Genomic DNA, 6,000 nt, shown 5'->3' on the forward strand with positions numbered 1-6,000 from the left:
AGAGGAGTTCCTGTGTGAATTTTTACATACCAATCTTACCTCAGTGATCTCACGCATGATAGCCGAAAAATGGGAAAATCTAGAAAAAAAATGCCAGGGAAGTTAAGAACTTTGGAGTTGTGAATGCGAAAGCATTAACGTCCAATTAAACGCCGCTGAGCGGTACTTCGAGTTATGAACTCCTCGCGGAGAACCGAGCCCGTTGATACAGCGCCTCCTGGATAGCAGGCCTCTGCACTCTGCTTTATGACATCATACTACTTAGGCCGAAATTTTCATTGCGTGACGAAAGTGGTGACGTCAACATCACCGCGGCTTACTCAGGAGCGTCCCCATTAGGTTCTATGGTGGTTGGACAAGGTAGCATGACGCCACGCATCAAAGTGCATCGGCCTTGTGCTATTCAGGAGGCGTTGGTTTAGACGCTTGGCCATAATTAATTATTATATTGAATGGTGTCAACAAAATAATTATTGGTGGCTACTCTACTCGACTGCGAAAAATATGCCATTGGCTACCTTCGCGTAGAATGACCCGTGTTTTTTAAGGAAACACGATGCGTGATAGCTCGGGCTCCATGACTGCGAGAAAATACTATGTATATATTATCTTACGTAAGGGTGTTTTTGTGTCTTGTATGTGTTTTTGAACGGTGAGTTACGGCACGCTTGAACTTGTGTTGCGGCCTTCTACAACCGGAATGCTGCAGCTTCTGATGTCTGCAAACAGACTAGCATCTCCAGATACATTAGAAGCTTTCAGGTGTGTGTGCCACACACTACATTGCACTGTTATCGCTTTTATCTCCGCAAGTAGAACTGTGATGGGTAAGCTAGTCGACACAAAAGCGAAAGAGCGAGAGAAAGAGAAACAGGAGAAAAAAAATTACCGACGATTACGTTACTTCCTAATGCGAAATTTGAGCGCAGCAAATAAGCTGTTTCACCTTTTCGATAGATTGAGGCAAAGAAATCGAGCAACACATGTATGCGCTATCACAGAATTTTTTTTTATTTTTCACACGTATTCCTTTAACAAAGACTCCACTAACAGTTCTTAACAGTCATGAAGGAAGCTTTGTGGTCGGAGAAATAGACTGATATATGTTCGACTTGGTACACCAATGCTTGATTCTCAAAGACGAGATCTATACAAGTGCCTCGCGAGGTTGTCACAGCCGTGGGACGCGTTACGAGCGAGAGGAACGGGATGTTCTCCCGCATAAGTGTTATGAAATTGCTGTTTGTCTTTATGTCAACATTAAAGTCCCCCACTACTAACATCGGTGTGGATCGATGGACGGTTAATGCGAGTTGCAGGAAGTGCACGACGTCTTTCGTGAGTGCGGTAGCGGACTCACGAAAGCGGTATCAGTCGGTCGCTGCTAGCGCTGGGGGGATGAAAGGGGGGCGGAGCTGGTTACGAGGCCGACGATAACGCCGACGACGACGCGAAACCCAGGAACGGACGCCAAAGAGCCATTTGTGTAGCCAGCCCTCCTCCACAATCTCTCCTCCTCCCTTCCATCATCCTCCCTCGCCCGGAGAGCCGACAGCGCGCATGCGCGGCGGCGGAGCAGATTCGTCGGCGAGCTGGTTACGAGGCCGACGACGACGCGAAACCCAGGAACGGACGCCAAAGAGCCATTTGTGTAGCCAGCCCTCCTCCACAATCTCTCCTCCTCCCTTCCATCATCCTCCCTCGCCCGGAGAGCCGACAGCGCGCATGCGCGGCGGCGGAGCAGCAGATTCGTCGGCGAGCTGGTTACGAGGCCGACGACAACGCCGACAACGCCGACGACGACGACGACGCGAAACCCAGGAACGGACGCCAAAGAGCTGCGCTCTAAAACAGAGGTATGGCAGGGAGGTCAACAAAACGAGCGTCCAGTTTGCTATCCTATACAAGAAGAAAACGGTTGTGGGACGCAAGACTTCTTCACTTTTGGAATACGCTAATCGGATGTTTACCGGCCGACAACGTCATATGCACGCCCTCCACCTCCTAATATTTTGATAGCTGAAAAGGTTCTCGACACGTTCATTTCTCAATTTGACCAACGCGCGGCACGTTTATTTGGCTCAACAGCTATGGAAGGGACAAAGGGACGAGAGTGTCTTTGGAAGCCACGAAGAAGAGAAAGTGAGTAGAGCGGCGGCAGAGAGCACGGCAGAGTAATGGGCGCTTTTTATCGCTGGGACATTAGTTGGCCGCGCCAAGTGCTTGCAAGATAGGGAAACTACCGCTCCTGTATATTCCACGTGCATGAAAGATATCCTATGCATAATAGAAACAAATCTGGTTCTGATTTCTGTTTATCTTACTCCGTGCCTGCAAAGTCAGTGCTTCGAGACCCTTGGCACGTGAGCCGCGTCGCATGGAAACTATTTACCGATAAAAGTAAGAACGCACGCTTTTCCAAATGACGATGAAAATTAAAGTTTGTGGGGGTTAGGTGTAGTGCGACAAGAGATGCGAGAGTCCTAGTGATATCGTGCACCACGGAAGATGAAGATCCGCATGGCATCGACGGAGGACATCAGTGAACAAAACGAAATGAAGCGAAACTACTGGCCAGAACATGGCGAGCGCAATTCTTCGCCAAATTTCACGCCTGAAAAAAGAAGCGTATGCACTTACGCCGTGTAATAGTTCATTCGAAGTCAGATATATTGAACACCAATTCTGCCGGCACGCGCACGCTGCGACACAATCACAGTACAGCGCTGTGGCCTCTAAATGACTTCGCTCACGGTTATACACAGGGTCTTTCAGAGAACACTTTAAAAAAATTGCAAAAATTGCCTGTGGCAGATATCACAATTGCAGTCAATGAGCTGGTCTACTGGATGAGGTGGATGTTACTAGCGCAAAAAACTGAAATGCATAATCGACTCATTAATTACGTTTTTAGCTAATTACCTTATGGCACATATTGCCACTTGGAAATAATAGTCGGGGAGTTCACGAGGCGGATCCACTTTGTGGGTCTTCGGGTCTCACAGGAGTACCGACCACCGGGGGTTCGAGCTTAGCGAGCCACAGGGCCGCGTCAGCCGTAAGCCTCTAGCGCCGCTGCGCGCGAGCTCAGGCCACAAGGGGCTACCGAGCGACGCACGCAAAAACACAGTATTGCCCTAAAATGAAGGAAACCATTTATTGTTTCCAACGGCACCCAACACTGCACAAACGCCCGGTCCCGGGACGGCGGGGAACCAAAGGGGTCCCGCGCCAAGGGCGAAAAATACAGCTAGGGGCGCCTGTAGCACGTCGTTGCGAGAGCACAGGCTCAAGCTGGGACGCGCCGCTAGGAAAAGTCCCGGCGGCTATGGTACTTGCTCTGGCGATAACCAATGGGCCAACTCGCGAGAGCTCGGGCAATCTCCTTCGGCTTGGGCCTTCGATGAGTGCGGCTCGGCGTGGTACGACCTCGCGCGAGCACTAGGCACCCGTTCTTAGGCTTAGCGTCGGGATAGGAAACAACACGAGGTACGCGCTCCCCGCACGGGCAAAGGCGCCGTGCGTGAGCTCAATCCTAGTCAAAAAGGTGTCGGCGGATGAGAGAGAGCATCGTACGTACCGGGCGCTGTCCCAAGGAGAAGAGAGACGGTACCGTCACGGCAGTAGCCACGAGGGGCTGTTCCGTGACGTCACTAGCTTCGCCCTCACCCGCGAACCATGGCGAGTGGAACGCCACCGCTAGAACCGGTTCGGAGCAAGGGCGACGTGGCTGGGATTACAGACATGGGTGAAATGGCCCGCGCAAAGGCGCGTCGAATTCCCCAAATCCCCACAACTTGGAACGAATTCTCAGGATGGCACAAGTTTCGAGCTGTTTATTACCTCGCGGAGAAATGCATTGGCGTTCAAATTACTTTGGTGATTCAATGCATAAAACGACATTTTGTTATGAGAGTAAGTGGAACGACAGTGCCTTTTTACCGCAAGTTTGACGGCGCATATCTCGGAAATGGTGTCATCCGCACAAATATTTTCAACTGCATGCGCCTTGCAGTCTCATCCGCTAGTATTTGTAAATTGCAATACATGCCATCAGTTCAAATCCTAATTAGTGAATGTTTGTTAATTAGTAGATTATGCATTTCACTTTTTTTAACTAATGTCCGCCTTTTCGAGCAATGGACTAGAATTGTGCTATCTGCAACAAGCAAGCTTAAAAATTTTTAAAGTGTTCGCTGAAACACCCTGTATAAGATGTTTCCCTTTCAGTACTAGCGTGGCTCCAATTAGGAAAGCCTTCACGCCTCCACTGGTCGAACAGAGGAAGCTTCGTCGCGCCGAGGCAGCTCACCATCGATACGCCGCTCAGCAACAGGGAGCGAGGGAGAGGCGATTACTCGAAACGCAGCATGCCGAGCAGCAACGCGTCGTTGGAAGCCTCGAAGCCGTTCTCCAACACAAAAGCGAAACAAAGCGTTAACTCGTGGCTGCAAGCCGTGAAGCCCTACTTCAACCAGAATGAGAGAAGGATCGCAACCCGCCAACCCCAACGCTTCTGAGCGGCGGACAAGTACTTCGAGCAACGCTTCCTCGACGACTAGCTTAGTGCTTCGTGTAGTGTACATGACCGTCTATGGTCTGCAAAATACCTCCCCAATGTCAAAGGTTCGTAAAATGCAATGCTCACGGATGAGTTGCATTCCGAGGACGTTTCGAGGGTTCGGTAAGTCAATAAATTCGTCAGAGTGTCGTCACCAAGATGTATCCTTATGATACAGTGGGTGGCTACATCGCTTGAGTGCTAATCACATTAACGCCAGCAATAATCGTGAGATGGGCTCCGCTGGAATTTTATAGTTTATGTACAGTTGGATATTTGAACGCCGGTTGTGTTATGAGCTCCACTTAAGTTTGTGTGCAGGTTTGGATGCCACTTATATTTGATAATTTTTGCCTGGAATTCTGCCAATGTGATATGGTGACTGTGCCGAACAAATAAATTGTGGTTCCGATGTGAATGCCCATGGTGCCACAACCTGTGTGCTTGTGACATGTCTTATAATGTTGGTATTTGTTTTTATTTCTTATTTGTTTTCTTTCCTGTTCTTTCCCTAGATAAAGTTTTGACTTCAACCCCAAAAAGGCATAGCTTGCAACTGTTCTCCACTTAATAATAATGTAAAAACTTTTATTCTTTCTGCATGTATTTTTCCCGCAAGCAGACGTTCAAGTGACAGCTGCAGAAACAATTTCTCAGTTCGCATAAATTAAGAACGTGACTGAATACTTACAAACACTGTTTTAAGTGACCGACGGGGAATTTACCGATAGCTCAAGTTTTCGTAAATAAAACGAAGTTCAAGACTCTTCCTAAAGAAAGATATAGTTGTTGGACGCAACATTAAAAACTGATATACATATCTAAATCAACTGTACACTTTAATGTTATTTGTCATCTTAGTTGTGAGTGCAGTTTTATTGAACACCATACTCAATGAACCTAGTATTCTCCATTTCGCTCATATCTCTCGAGCGTACGTATTTCTGGTTGTCAACGAAAACAGGAGAAGAGCATGCCCCTTGTTTTTAATACTATGTGCTTTGTTTTATTAACGCAAAAATTTACTTTTTATAGGGTGCTACCTTTGGAAAGTGCTCAATCAAGAGGCCGAAGTGAAAACCTCAAATTGCCCTGAAAAACCTAAATCAATTGAGGCTTGCAGCAGTGAATTTGAAAAGTGCAAGGCATATAACAATGCGCAATGTTCTACTTGGCTCTGATTTGTTCGCTAATAAATACGTCTATGTGGCTTGTCATACAACCACAGGGCTGCCGTTCATGCGTGAAGTTCTTTGCTTGAGTACTTACGTGTCAAACTCTTTTATTATTATCATAATATTTGCAGTGAAACAATGGTAACGATGGTACCGTGGTAGACAAGTCACTATACAGGGCGTCCCACGTAACTTTAGCCAAGATTAAAAAATATCCGAATGCCACCTGGCTGGTCAGAACCAAGGTAACGTTGTTTGCCATCA

General features: G+C 47.7%; 1 long non-coding RNA gene across 2 annotated transcripts in view; it reads left to right on the forward strand.

Annotated features, from left to right (window-relative positions):
* LOC135910772 (uncharacterized) overlaps positions 1 to 5,791 on the forward strand; it is a 28,194-nt gene extending 22,403 nt beyond the window's left edge. The window contains exons 5-6 of one of the 2 annotated variants that reach the window (XR_010567132.1): positions 5,077 to 5,139; positions 5,597 to 5,791. This is a non-coding gene — a long non-coding RNA (uncharacterized lncRNA). The remainder of the gene's footprint in view (positions 1 to 5,076; positions 5,140 to 5,596) is intronic. The other variant, XR_010567131.2, reaches the window with a different exon arrangement.
* Positions 5,792 to 6,000: the final 209 nt, after the last annotated feature.

Source organism: Dermacentor albipictus, chromosome 5 (genome assembly GCF_038994185.2).
Source record: "Dermacentor albipictus isolate Rhodes 1998 colony chromosome 5, USDA_Dalb.pri_finalv2, whole genome shotgun sequence".
NCBI lineage: Eukaryota > Metazoa > Arthropoda > Arachnida > Ixodida > Ixodidae > Dermacentor > Dermacentor albipictus.